Raw genomic sequence first — 12,057 nt, 5'->3', positions numbered from 1 at the left:
TGCTACCACCATCTATAAGCTTTTATTGTTTTAACACCTTTATTCCCAGTTTGGGGGGGGGGGGGGAGAAAAGGGTGAGAAAGTAGGGAAGGTGGGAAGGGGGGAAAAGGGAAATGGGGGACAGGAGGGGAAGGGGGAAAAGGGGTGGAGGAGAAGGAGAAAAGGGGGTGAAGAAAAGGGAAATGGGGGACAGGAGGGGAAGGGGGAAAAGGGGTGGAGGAGAAGGAGAAAAGGGGATGAAGGAGGAAGGGAAAGTGGGGTGGAGGAGAAGGGGGAAATGGGGTGAAGATGGGGAAAAGGGGGGAAGAGGAGAAGGGGAAAAGGGGTGGAGGAGGAAGAGAAAGTAGGGTGGGGAAGGGGAAAGGGGGTGGAGGAGGAAGGGAAAGTGGGGTGGAGGAGAAGGGGAAAAGGGGGGTGGAAGAGGAAGGGAAAGTAGGGTGGGGAAGGGAAAAGGGGGTGGGAGAGGAAGGGAAAGTGGGGTGGAGGAGAAGGGGAAAAGGGGGTGAAGAAGGGGAAAAGAGGGATGGAGGGGAAGGGGAGAAAAGGGAAGGGGTGGAGGAGAAGGGGAGAAAAGGGAAGGGGGTGGAGGGGAAAGAGAGAAAAGGGAAGGGGGTGGAGGGGAAGGGGGTGGAGGGGACGGGGAGAAAAGGGAAGGGAGTGGAGGGGAAGGGGAGAAAAGGAGAGGGGGTGCCGGGGAAGGGGAGAAAAGGTAAGGGGGTGGAGGGGACGGGGAGAAAAGGTAAGGGGGTGGAGGGGACGGGGAGAAAAGGGAAGGGGGTGGCGGGGAAGGGGAGAAAAGGGAAGGGGTGGAGGGGAAGGGGAGAAAAGGGAAGGGGGTGGAGGGGAAGGGGAGAAAAGGGAAGGGGTGGAGGGGAAGGGGAGAAAAGGGAAGGGGGTGGAGGGGAAGGGGGTGGAGGGGACGGGGAGAAAAGGGAAGGGGGTGGAGGAGAAGGGGAGAAAAGGGAAGGGGGTGGAGGGGAAGGGGAGAAAAGGGAAGGGGGTGGAGGAGAAGGGGGGAGAAGGGAAGGGGGTGGAGGAGAAGGGGGGAGAAGGGCAGGAGGGGAACTGGGGTGGAAAGGGAGAAAAGGGAAGGGGAAGGAGGGGAAGGGGAGAAAAAAGAGAAGGGGAGGGGGGGAACCCCTTCCCAAGAGAGAGAAGGGGAGGGGGGGAACCCCTTCCCAAGAGAGAGAAGGGGAGGGGGGGAACCCCTTCCTAAGAGAGAGAGGGGCCTGGGGTTGCGTTGGGCGGCGGGGGCCGGATCCCCCAGTGTGGGGCGGGGCGAGGCGGGGCGGGCAGGGGCGGGCACCGCGGCCCAACGGCCCGGGAGGGCGGAGCCTCGGCGCTCCGGACCCGCCCGCACCAACGGGTCGGGACCCCCGGGCCTCCGTGCTGGGCCCCCCCCGTGCCGCGCCCCCCGTGCCGTGCCCCCCGGGCCGCCCGCCGGGTGGGCGAGACTATGCCCCGCGCCCGCTGGCGGTGGCGGCGGAGGCCCGTGGCCCTCCCGCTGCCGCCTGCCCCCCGGCCCGGCCCGTGAGGACGGACGGGGACAGACACCGAGAGAGACCCCCGGACACACCGAGAGACCGAGAGCCCCCCGAGCCCCCGGCCAGAGACGGGTAAGGACGAGCCGCCGCGGCGGGGGGCCCCGGCCGCCCCCCCGAGAGGTAGGAGCGCCCCGGGCCGGGCGCGGGCGCTTGGTTTGTTTCTTCTTAATAACATTTATTAAGCGCTTACTACGTGCAAAGCACCGTTCTAAGCGCTGGGGAGGTTGTCCCACGGGGCGCTCACACCCTTCACCCCCATTTCCCAGATGAGGGAACTGAGGCCCAGAGGAGTGCCTTGCCCAGCGTCCCACAGCTGACCATGGGCGGAGCCGGGATTCGAACCCACCACCTCCGACTCCAAAGCCCGGCCTCTTTCCACCGACCCACGGCCCCGCCGCCCCCGGCTTGGCAGGCAGACCCCCCCCCCCCGCCCCCGGGACCCCCGCCAAAGGCCCTTAATCGATCAACCCCATAATAATAATGGCATCTATTAAGCGCTTACTACGTGCAAGCTTTTAGACCGTGAGCCCACTGTTGGGTAGGGACTGTCTCTACATGTTGCCAACTTGGACTTCCCAAGCGCTCAGTACAGTGCTCTGCACACAGTAAGCGCTCAATAAATACGATTGATCATGATGATGGATAAATACGATATGAATGAATGAATGCTGCAGAATATGGCAGAATTGGTGGAGACAATCGTGGCCCACAAGGAGCTTACCGTCTGCAGGGGGACAGACATTAAAGTAAATTACAGAGAGGGGGAAAAAGAGTATAGGGATATGTGGGGCTGGGATGAGTATCAGAGTGCTTAAGTGCTCTTTCCAGGTCTACAATTCCCAGAAGATTTTAAGCCTTTAAGACGACTCTTCTCCCGCCTCTCGCTCTCATATTTTACAAGAAGTACTGGAACTTGGTCCATGGGGTCCTTGAGCTTGTCGTTCTGCGACTGACCCAGTCAGTGCAGAGTGGAAGGTGACAGTGTGGACCGTGGTGAGTCCAGAGGTGGGACTCCTTTCCCAGCCCCACGTGAATCCCCTCAGAGTCACTGACCATTCCTGGCCAACCCAGGTGTGACCGCTTTACTCACACTGGCGGCCCTTGGGCTCATGATACGGTTGGTTCCTGAAAACCACGTTAAATTGAATTGGTGTAACTCAGAACCAAGTTTGGGAATAATGTTGTCAATAGGGAATTGGTTCCTGAACCAAGGTCGAATACCCAGATTACCCATAATTGTGGCCTCAATCAACTAGAGATGAGTAATGTAGCTACATTCATGCACTTAAATTGAGCTGGAGAGGTTCCACCTCAGGGCAGCATACTTAAGCTTAACCAGAAGTAAAATGAATGTGTCGACGGTGAATCCAGCTGGTGATCAAAGCCCCCCCCTCCCCATTCCTCCACTTCCCTTCCCTCCAATCTCTCCTGCTGTTTTTCCAGACCCTCTTTAAACTTTCCCTTCCTTTCTTCCTACCCTCCCCACACTGCCACTTTTAAACTGTGCCTCCATTTCTCACGGCTCCTGTGTGTTCAACCTCTTCCCTCAATCAGTGGTATTTATAGAATGCTAGCAGTGTGCCGAACACTTTACTAAGCGCTTGAGAGAGTATAGTACAGTAGAGTTGCAAGACACGATCCCTGTCCACAAAGAGCTTACAGTTCACAGCTTCCAGCCTGTACCTCCACCGTGTGCCATAGGAGGCTTTAAAGTGGGTAGCAGTGTATTGTAAAGTTGAAACAGTATGTAAATGTGGAAATGTTGTAATTGCCATTTGTCATAACTTAAAGCATCCTAAGTCAAGGACTATTGAGATTCTCCAGAGACCTAAAGTTTAGCATACCAATTGCTGTTTTTTGGAGGAAGTAAGAGGACTCTGGATGGCCTTTATCTTGACTTGTTGGTATTTTTCTCTGTCAAGAGTGTTTATCGCCAAGCTGAATAAAATGAGCCCCAAAAGGTTTCCATAATGGTTTGTGTTTATAAAGTTTCTGGTGTTTAATCTCGGAGGGAGGGAGATTAGTGTAAAATCAGATTGATAAACATTTCTACAGATTTAATTTATACGTTACTTTTTTGCTGTGAATGTGGCCAACAAAAAGGGGGTTTAAGTGAATCCTACAACCTCCCTTATGCCCCCCCAAAAAGGTAAAATCCAGAGTACTGCCTGTAAGGGAGGAAAAGGGAACTGTTCTGATAATCTCCCATTTTGTATATTTGATTATCGTATACATTGTTTATATTAACATCTACCTCCAAAAAGCTAAAATCCAGAGTACTGCCTGTAAGGGAGGAAAAGGGAACTGTTCTGATAATCTCCCATTTTGTATATTTGATTAGCTTATACATTGTTTATATTAACATCTACCTCCAAAAAGCTAAAATCCAGAGTACTGCCTGTAAGGGAGGAAAAGGGAACTGTTCTGATAATCTCCCATTTTGTATATTTGATTAGCTTATACATTGTTTATATTAACATCTACCTCCCCCTCTAGACTGAAAGCTTATTGTGGGCAGGGAATGTGTCTGCTAACTCTATTGTATTGTAATAATAATAATAATGGCATTTATTAAGTGCTTACTATGTGCAAAGCACTGTTCTAAGCACTGGGGAGGTTGCAAGTTCATCAGGTTGCCCCATGGGGGGCTCACAGTCTTAGTCTCGATCAATCAATCATATTTATTGAGCGCTTACTGTGTGCAGAGCACTGTACTAAGCGCTTGGTAAGTACAAGTTAGCAACATATAGAGACAGTCCCTACCCACAGATGAGGTAACTGAGGCACAGAGAAGTGAAGTGACTTGCCCAAAGTCACACAGCTGACAACTGGCGGAGCAGGGATTTGAACCCATGACCTCTGACTCCAAAGCCCGGGCTCTTTCTACTGAGCCACGCTGCTCCTCTGCACTCTCCCAAGCGCTTAGTACAGTGCTCTGCGTATAGTAAGGGCTCAATAAATATCATTGATTGATTGAGAATAAGGGCAGTCTGTCTCCCCCTTTTAGACTGTGAGCCCACTATTGGGTAGGGACTGTCTCTATATGTTGCCAACTTGTACTTCCCAAGCGCTTAGTACAGTGCTCTGCACACAGTAAGCGCTCAATAAACACGATTGATGATGAAGAAGAATGATGATAGAGAAGATTGGTGATAGAGAAGCAGCGTGGCCCAGTGGAGAAGAGCCCGGGCTTTGGAGTCAGAGGTCATGGGTTCAAACCCCGGCTCCGCCAATTGTCAGCTGTGTGACTTTGGGCAAGTCACTTAACTTCTCTGGGCCTCAGTTCCCTCATCTGTAAAATGGGGATTGAGACTGTGAGCCCCACGTGGGACAACATGATCACCTTGTAACCTCCCCAGCGCTTAGAACAGTGCTTTGCACATAGTAAGCGCTTAATAAATGCCATCATTATTATGATGATGATGATGATGATGAGACCATCCTTTCTGGAGAATGAATGAAATCCGTAGGGAAATGTAATAACGCTCCCTGACCACTAGGAGGCAAAAGGAGCATCATAGTAGAACAATGATCTGCAATCCGTCATCATCATCAATCGTATTTATTGAGCGCTTATTGTATGCAGAGCACTGTACTAAACGCTTGAGAAAGTACAGTATAACAGATACATTCCCTGTCCACGAGATTTGCAGTCTAGAGGGGGAGACAAGCATAGAAATAAAGAAATTACCAATACGTAGGTAAGTGCTGCGAGGGTGGTAAATAAAGGGAGAAAAACAGGCCGACAAACTTAATCCAAACCAGAAGTCCCCATTTAATACTGGGGTTCATTGCCCTATGTGGTGGTGGTTTGGATATGGGGTGGTGTTTCTCCTGTGCGTGTCTGTCATACATGCACATGCTCCCCAGGCTTCCCCCTCTACCATCCTCCCCTGCCCAGACCAGCTGTACCATCGGGCTGGTCTCCTACATCCCGTAACCACCACTCCTGGGCACGTTGTCCTTCTCACCTCAACAGAAGCAAGTTCAGTTCCAGGAGAGCAGTGTGGATCGGGGACAGTTAATCAATCAATCATATTTATCATGTGTTTACTGTGTGCAAAGCACTGTACTAAGCTTTTGCAAGAATACAGTATAATAGAGTTGGTAAATACATTCCCTGACCACAATGAGCTTACAGTCAAGAGGTGTAGACAGACATTAATATAATTAAATAAATTACGGTTACGTATATAAGTGCTGTGGAGCTGAGGGAGAGGTAGATAAGGGGGAAAAAAATCCAAGGAGGAGGACCCTAAATTGGCAGAGCAACAAGCCGATGGCAGACGGCAATAGCTAGACTGCGTGAGAACAGAGGCTGGCACCTATTCATTCATTCATTCAATCTTATGTATTGAGTGATCACTGTCTGCAGAGCACTGTTCTAAACAATTGGAAAGTACAGTACAGCAATAAAGAGAGACAGTCCTTTCCACAACAGGTTTACAGTCTGTGGGGGGAGACAGACATCAAAACAAGTAAACAGGCACCTATATAAATAAATAGAATTACAGACATATACGTACCTACATAAATGCTGTGGGCGGGGAGCAAAGGGAGCACGCCAAGGTGACGTGGAAGGGAGGGGGAGCTGAGGAAAAAGGGGCTTAGTCTGGGAAGGCCTCTTGGAGGAGGTACACCTTCAGTAGGGCTTTGAAAGGGGGAAGAGTGATTGTTTGGCAGATTTGAGGAAGAAGGGCATTCCAGGCCTGAGGTAGGGAGCACGGCTCCCTCACGTGAGGTAGTAGTTGATGATGCCTGTCGGAAAATCTAGAATGTATTCTTGATCTGGTACCCGAGTTTACTCAGTTAAAAAGAAACTAGGAGGGGAGTAATCTGTGTGTATGCTGTCTACAGAGATTTTGTATTTGGGGAGGGGGAGGAAGCTGAGGCTGGGGGACAACTGTACTTGTACTTCCAACTTGTACTTTCCAAGCTCTTAGTACAGTGCTGTGCACACAGTAAGCGCTCAATAAATACGAGTGATGATGATGATGATGATAACTGTTACAGGAAGGAGAGAGGCAGTTCGGGGTCTGCACCGACTGCTCCATAGCCTTGGACCAACATCCTGGGTGGATTTCTAAAGTGGGTGTGACTGGTAGGGCTTGAGGGATGGGGAGTGGAAAGCTAAGAGCTTTATGACTAATTTCCTTTAGCCAAGTCTCAAACATAACCCATTCCACGTGCTCAGGCTCATTTCCACGGCTCTTTCAACCTTATTGGCTGAGAGTTAAGGACATGTGATGGCTGTTTGAGGATGGGTGTGTGCGACTAGAGCACATCTCTTTCAGAACCCAAGAATCAGAGCAGATTTTGCTGATATTCATCCAGGAAAACAGGGAGATCAAAAATAGGAGAGAACAGTGTCTACAGTACTTGAAACGCAGTATATTTTGAAGGTGAAGCGTATATTTCTTAAGAATAAATCATTGGGATATTATAGCAATATACAATTTTAATAAGTGAAATGAAAAGCCAAACAGCTGAACCAACTTTTCAACTTTCAGCCAGTTTCCAATTCTGTTCCTTTGATGTTTCCGACTTCCAACATACCAACTTTCCTGGGCAAGGTGTAGTCAGAGGGAAGTGTGATGTACAGTGCGTGGCTCAGTGGAAAGAGCCCGGGCTTTGGAGGCAGAGGTCGTGGGTTCAAATCCCAGCTCCGCCAACTGTCAGCTGTGTGACTGTGGGCAAGTCACTTAACTTCTCTGGGCCTCAGTTCCCTCATCTGTAAAATGGGGATGAAGACTTTGAGCCCCCCGTGGGACAACCTGATCACCTTGTAACCCCCCAGCGCTTAGAACAGTGCTTTGCACGTAGTAAGCGCTTAATAAATGCTATCATTATTATTATTACAGTGTGTGTCCTGCAGTTGCCAGGAGTTAGATTTCAGCTAGAAGAACTTCCAGCCATTCTGCTGAATGGTATTATTCTTTTACATTATAAGGGTGAAAGCAGCCTGGAGTTTAATTTTACGTCCGTCGGGTCTTTACTTAAACGTGGCAAAGAAACCAAGGAAAAGTTTTCTAGCCTTCATTTAAGTCTAGCTGTGTCTAGATTCATCGAGACCAGTGTTGGGGAGAGGAAGAAATTGAGCAGTTTTCTGGATTTGCCTACTGCCCCGTTACTAAATAGTTGAATGAGTCATTAGCGAATAATAAACCCTGTTTTATCAGTGGCAGCTGCCTTATGGGGCTCCTTTCCAGGAGTACCATTGGTCCTACAAGAGCCACAGGCCACCAAGAGCCTCCCGTTTTATTTTGTTAGTATGTTTGGTTTTGTTCTCTGTCTCCCCCTTTTAGACTGTGAGCCCACTGTTGGGTAGGGACTGTCTCTATATGTTGCCAATTTGTACTTCCCAAGCGCTTAGTACAGTGCTCTGCACATAGTAAGCGCTCAATAAATACGATTGATGATGATGATGATGATGATAGGGTCGCCGGGCTACCAAGAGGAAGCAGCGACTGCTGCAGATTTCTTTTGGGGGGAGAACCGGTTGGAAAAGTACCCGAATGACCTCGAAGAAAACAAGCCCCTGGCTATTTTTTTTCCAGGAAAGTAAACAATGCAATCAGTGTCTTCCCCACAGTAGTCTAGTGTTAGAGGATGGATATTTGAATAATGAGCAGCAGTGAGATCTGACAGAATAAAAGTGGACTGACGTGCTGGATCCTAAATAGATGCTAATTCTCAGAATTATGTCGTTAGGTAAAACGAGCCTTGGGACTCTGAGGACGGCAGCAATAGGCAGCTCGAGAACTCTTTCCGCGGCTGAAGAGCAGGAGACATCGTGTTGAGCGGCAGCAGTGTCATCCTGAGTGGCAGCAGTGTCATCCTGAGTCCGGCACCGAAGCGGAAGCCCCAGTCAGAGTTCGAGGTAGCGGTGAAATTCTCCAGGTAAGGTAGACGGCTGTTCGGTCCAGCCTGACTACTGTCAAGGGGTTTTTTTTGTTTGTTTTGTTTTTATAAAAAGAACTTGAGTGGGACTTAGAGGTGTGCGGAACAGTGCTTTGCACATAGTAAACGCTTAACAAGTACCATCATTATTATCGTTATTATCTAGTCCCGTTCCCTGGTGCCAGTATTTAATTCAATCAAATTCTAGGTAAAGCAGCTTGGATTTTTTTAAAATCCTATATTATTTTGACCAAGTCTCCTTTACCAAACTTTGGTGCAGAATCTCTGTGGAAAACAAGCCCATTATTTGTCTAGGATAAATCCCAGGACCACCTTGGTTATCGGAAATCACACAGGGCTTTCTCACAGGGGCTTTCATCTGTCCATGCAATAGTTTCCTTTTTTAATACAGGCACTGGAATAAATGGACAGAAAATGTGCCTTGGTCAGTGAGACTTGTAGTTTTTTCATCATAAGCACAGGTTGTCGACTTTGCCATAACTGAATAGTAGGTTTCTGTACATTACAGAGCACTCAAGAATCCCTCTATGGTTTAGAGAAAGGTTTCTCAGACCATGTATCCTGGTTGTTTTCATTTCCTACGGAGTCATAAATTCAGCCGAGATGCCAAGATTACAGAATCATTTCTCTGGGTTGGTGTCAAAAGCTTTGAGAGACGTGTGTCCGCTCCCTGCTGTTGTAGCAGTTATTTCACTAGGGTCTTTGCTGGTTTCCTCAATAGTCTAAAGGGCAAGGGGTGGCCACAGCTGTTTTATCTTACAACACAAGAATAGGACTGTATATATGTTTGTACATATTTTTTTTACTCTATTTTATTTGTACATATCTATTCTATTTATTTTATTTTGTTAGTATGTTTGGTTTTGTTCTCTGTCTCCCCCTTTTAGACTGTGAGCCCACTGTTGGGTAGGGACTGTCTCTATATGTTGCCAATTTGTACTTCCCAAGCGCTTAATACAGTGCTCTGCACATAGTAAGCGCTCAATAAATACGATTGATGATGATGATGATGACGACTGTGTGCAGCAACAATATTTCTCAGGCACCTACTTGGTACATGGTGCCCTGTACTAAGTGATTGGGAAGTACAAAACAAAAATGATATGTTTCTTGTCTAAAGGGAGCTAGCACTCTAATGGGGGGAAACACAGAAAGTATTTATAAATAGAATGGTCAAGATAAATAAATGAGCATTTAAGTAAACTTACACAAAACTCGTGTGGATGGGCTTAAATAAGTTAATATGGGATAGAGGTAGCTGATAGGTTTAGAGGGCTGGAAATTAAGCAGGGAAGCCTTGCTTAAAGAGGTGGGATTTTCGGAGGGCTTTGAGAGAGTGGGGTGGCCATCGTCTGCTAGATTTGGGGAGAGAAGAAGTTTAGAGACTAGGAAATACTGTCTAAAGATTGTATTGCTCTATGTTGAATTGAAATTCACTAACTTGATTTATAAGTATAAGGTGAAATTTTGATGGGTATTTCTGAATTTGTGTACCTTAGAACTCAGCTTCAGTAAGTTCTGTTTCAAATAAATCATCCTTTAACAACCAAAACCTTTTAAAATAGCAAGCTTTAGGACAGTAAAAATAACCACAGCTTCTAGGAGGAGACTGAGTGAACAGATCCTTCAGAATTAGCTTCGTTTTCGGTTCAAATTCCAAGGATCCAGTCTAACAGTTATGAGGAGAAAGTGATTCCCAGTAGGTAGGAATTGGGTACCGGAATGGTGTTGAAGCCTTGCTTAGTTTTTGAAGGAAGCAAGACTTGTTTTCTTTCTTTTCCCCTTTCAGTTGTAAGTTCACTGTAAAACTATCATATTTCTCTGACTCGAGGAACACACTTACAGATAAGCAGCTGTACAATTGGTTTCATATTATGGGCAGGGAAGCTAAACCAATTGGAAAAGTGTCTTTTCAGGTTGGCTTGTCCATTCTTTGATAGTCTGAGATAATAATTTAATCTTGTAATTAACTTGGCACAGGTGACTATGATTCTGTGAGGGAAAAGAAGTCAGAATTGAAGAATCAAAATACCCCATGATTCCCTAATTACGTTGCTTTACAATGACTACAAGTACTTGGAAGATTAAGAATCATATTGGACAAAGTCTTATTTTTCAAAGAACAGTGTATCAGAGAAATGCCCTCTAACAGCTGGACTAGCTGAATAAGGGTGAATTGTCTGAATTTTCTGGGTAATGTCTCTTGGAAGATACGTTTGGACATTATGCCAAACTGTCATGGCAAGAATGAACTGCAGGACTCAGACTGTGAAATATGTCACAGATTAGAAATGCTAACCGAAATGTCTATGCCTAATACGTGAATTAAATCACAGAGGGGCCCCAAGTTCCCAAGCAAGGCTGGTGATTAAATCCTGACATTTATTAGAGGTAGAAAATGTGTCCCTAAGAACAAGTCCTTGCATTGAACTCCCAAGATCCATCCATGTTGAATGATAATTTGGAAAGCATCTTCCTTTTATACTAAGTGTGGGTTCATTCTAGACAAATGAAGACTTTCATGAGTTGAGGGGAACGCAGATACATCAGTGAAAATCTGTGGGCTCTTTGGGATTGAATAGTCTGGGAACGTGACTGTCAATTCTGTTATAGTGTACTCTCCCAAGTTCATAGTACAGTGCTCTACACGCAGTAAGCGCACAATAAACACGATTAATTGAATAGTCTATTGCAGCATGCTTTCCCAAGCGCTTGGTACAGTACCCTGCCCAGAGTAAGCACTCAATAAATGCCACTGACCGATAGTAGTGATTGAGATTCTTGTGAAAATACAATGAAAGGTAAAGGACACTGGCAAGATTTTGCAGTAACTCGAATGTGAGAGTTAAAAGACAGTGAGGACGAGTTGAGAATAACCCCCAGTTAGTGACCTTCTGGGCCACAGAGTATGGAGGTGTTATTGACTGAAAAGGAACATTTGGGATGAGGAATGAGATTTGGAAAGGAGATGATGGATTCAGTTTTGGACACACAAATGTTGAGGTCCTGGGGTAGGATATACAAGTGGAGACGATCTGGGGACAAGAGGAAATGTGGGATTGCAGGTTAGGTGGGAGGTTGGGACTGGAGAGGTAGACTTGGGAGTTGTCTGCGTGGAGATGGTTGCCTAAACAGGGGAGAGTGACTGTAGGACAAGAATAACAGTACTTAGAACTGTGCTTGGCACATAATAAGCACTTAACCAATACTTCACATTTTCTTTTCTCTTCTTCCTCATCTTTGTCTGCCCTCCTTTCATTCAGTCATTCAGTTATATTTATTGAGGGCTTACTGGTACAGAGCACTGTACTAAGTGCTTGGAAGAGTACAATACAACAGTCGGTAGACATGTTCCCTGCTTACAACAAGCTTCCAGTTCTCCTTCGTGTTATTGAGGGCACTCAATCAGCTCACCCCATCCTACCTGACCTCACTGATCTCCTACTACAGCCCAGCCTGCAAACCCCACTCCTCTAGAATCAGCTTATTCACTGTACCCTGATCTCATCTATCTCACCGCTGACCACTTTTCCACATCCTCCCCTCGCCTCCTCTTTTCACTTCCTCCCTCTCTCTTTCCTCTTTCTCTTCT

At 47.1% G+C, this 12,057-nt stretch overlaps 1 protein-coding gene across 2 annotated transcripts in view; it reads left to right on the top strand.

Moving 5' to 3' along the window:
* Positions 1–1,580: 1,580 nt before the first annotated feature.
* Positions 1,581–12,057, top strand: part of WIPF1 (WAS/WASL interacting protein family member 1) — a 142,060-nt gene continuing 131,583 nt past the window's right edge. For both annotated transcript variants that reach the window (XM_038751905.1, XM_038751904.1), the window contains exons 1-2: positions 1,581–1,616; positions 8,256–8,444. The gene's annotated coding sequence lies outside the window, so the exon portion shown is untranslated. The remainder of the gene's footprint in view (positions 1,617–8,255; positions 8,445–12,057) is intronic.

Source organism: Tachyglossus aculeatus, chromosome 9, assembly GCF_015852505.1.
Source record: "Tachyglossus aculeatus isolate mTacAcu1 chromosome 9, mTacAcu1.pri, whole genome shotgun sequence".
NCBI lineage: Eukaryota > Metazoa > Chordata > Mammalia > Monotremata > Tachyglossidae > Tachyglossus > Tachyglossus aculeatus.
The sequence above is the reverse complement of the archived record's forward strand: the minus strand, read 5'-3'. Positions and strand labels throughout refer to the sequence as shown.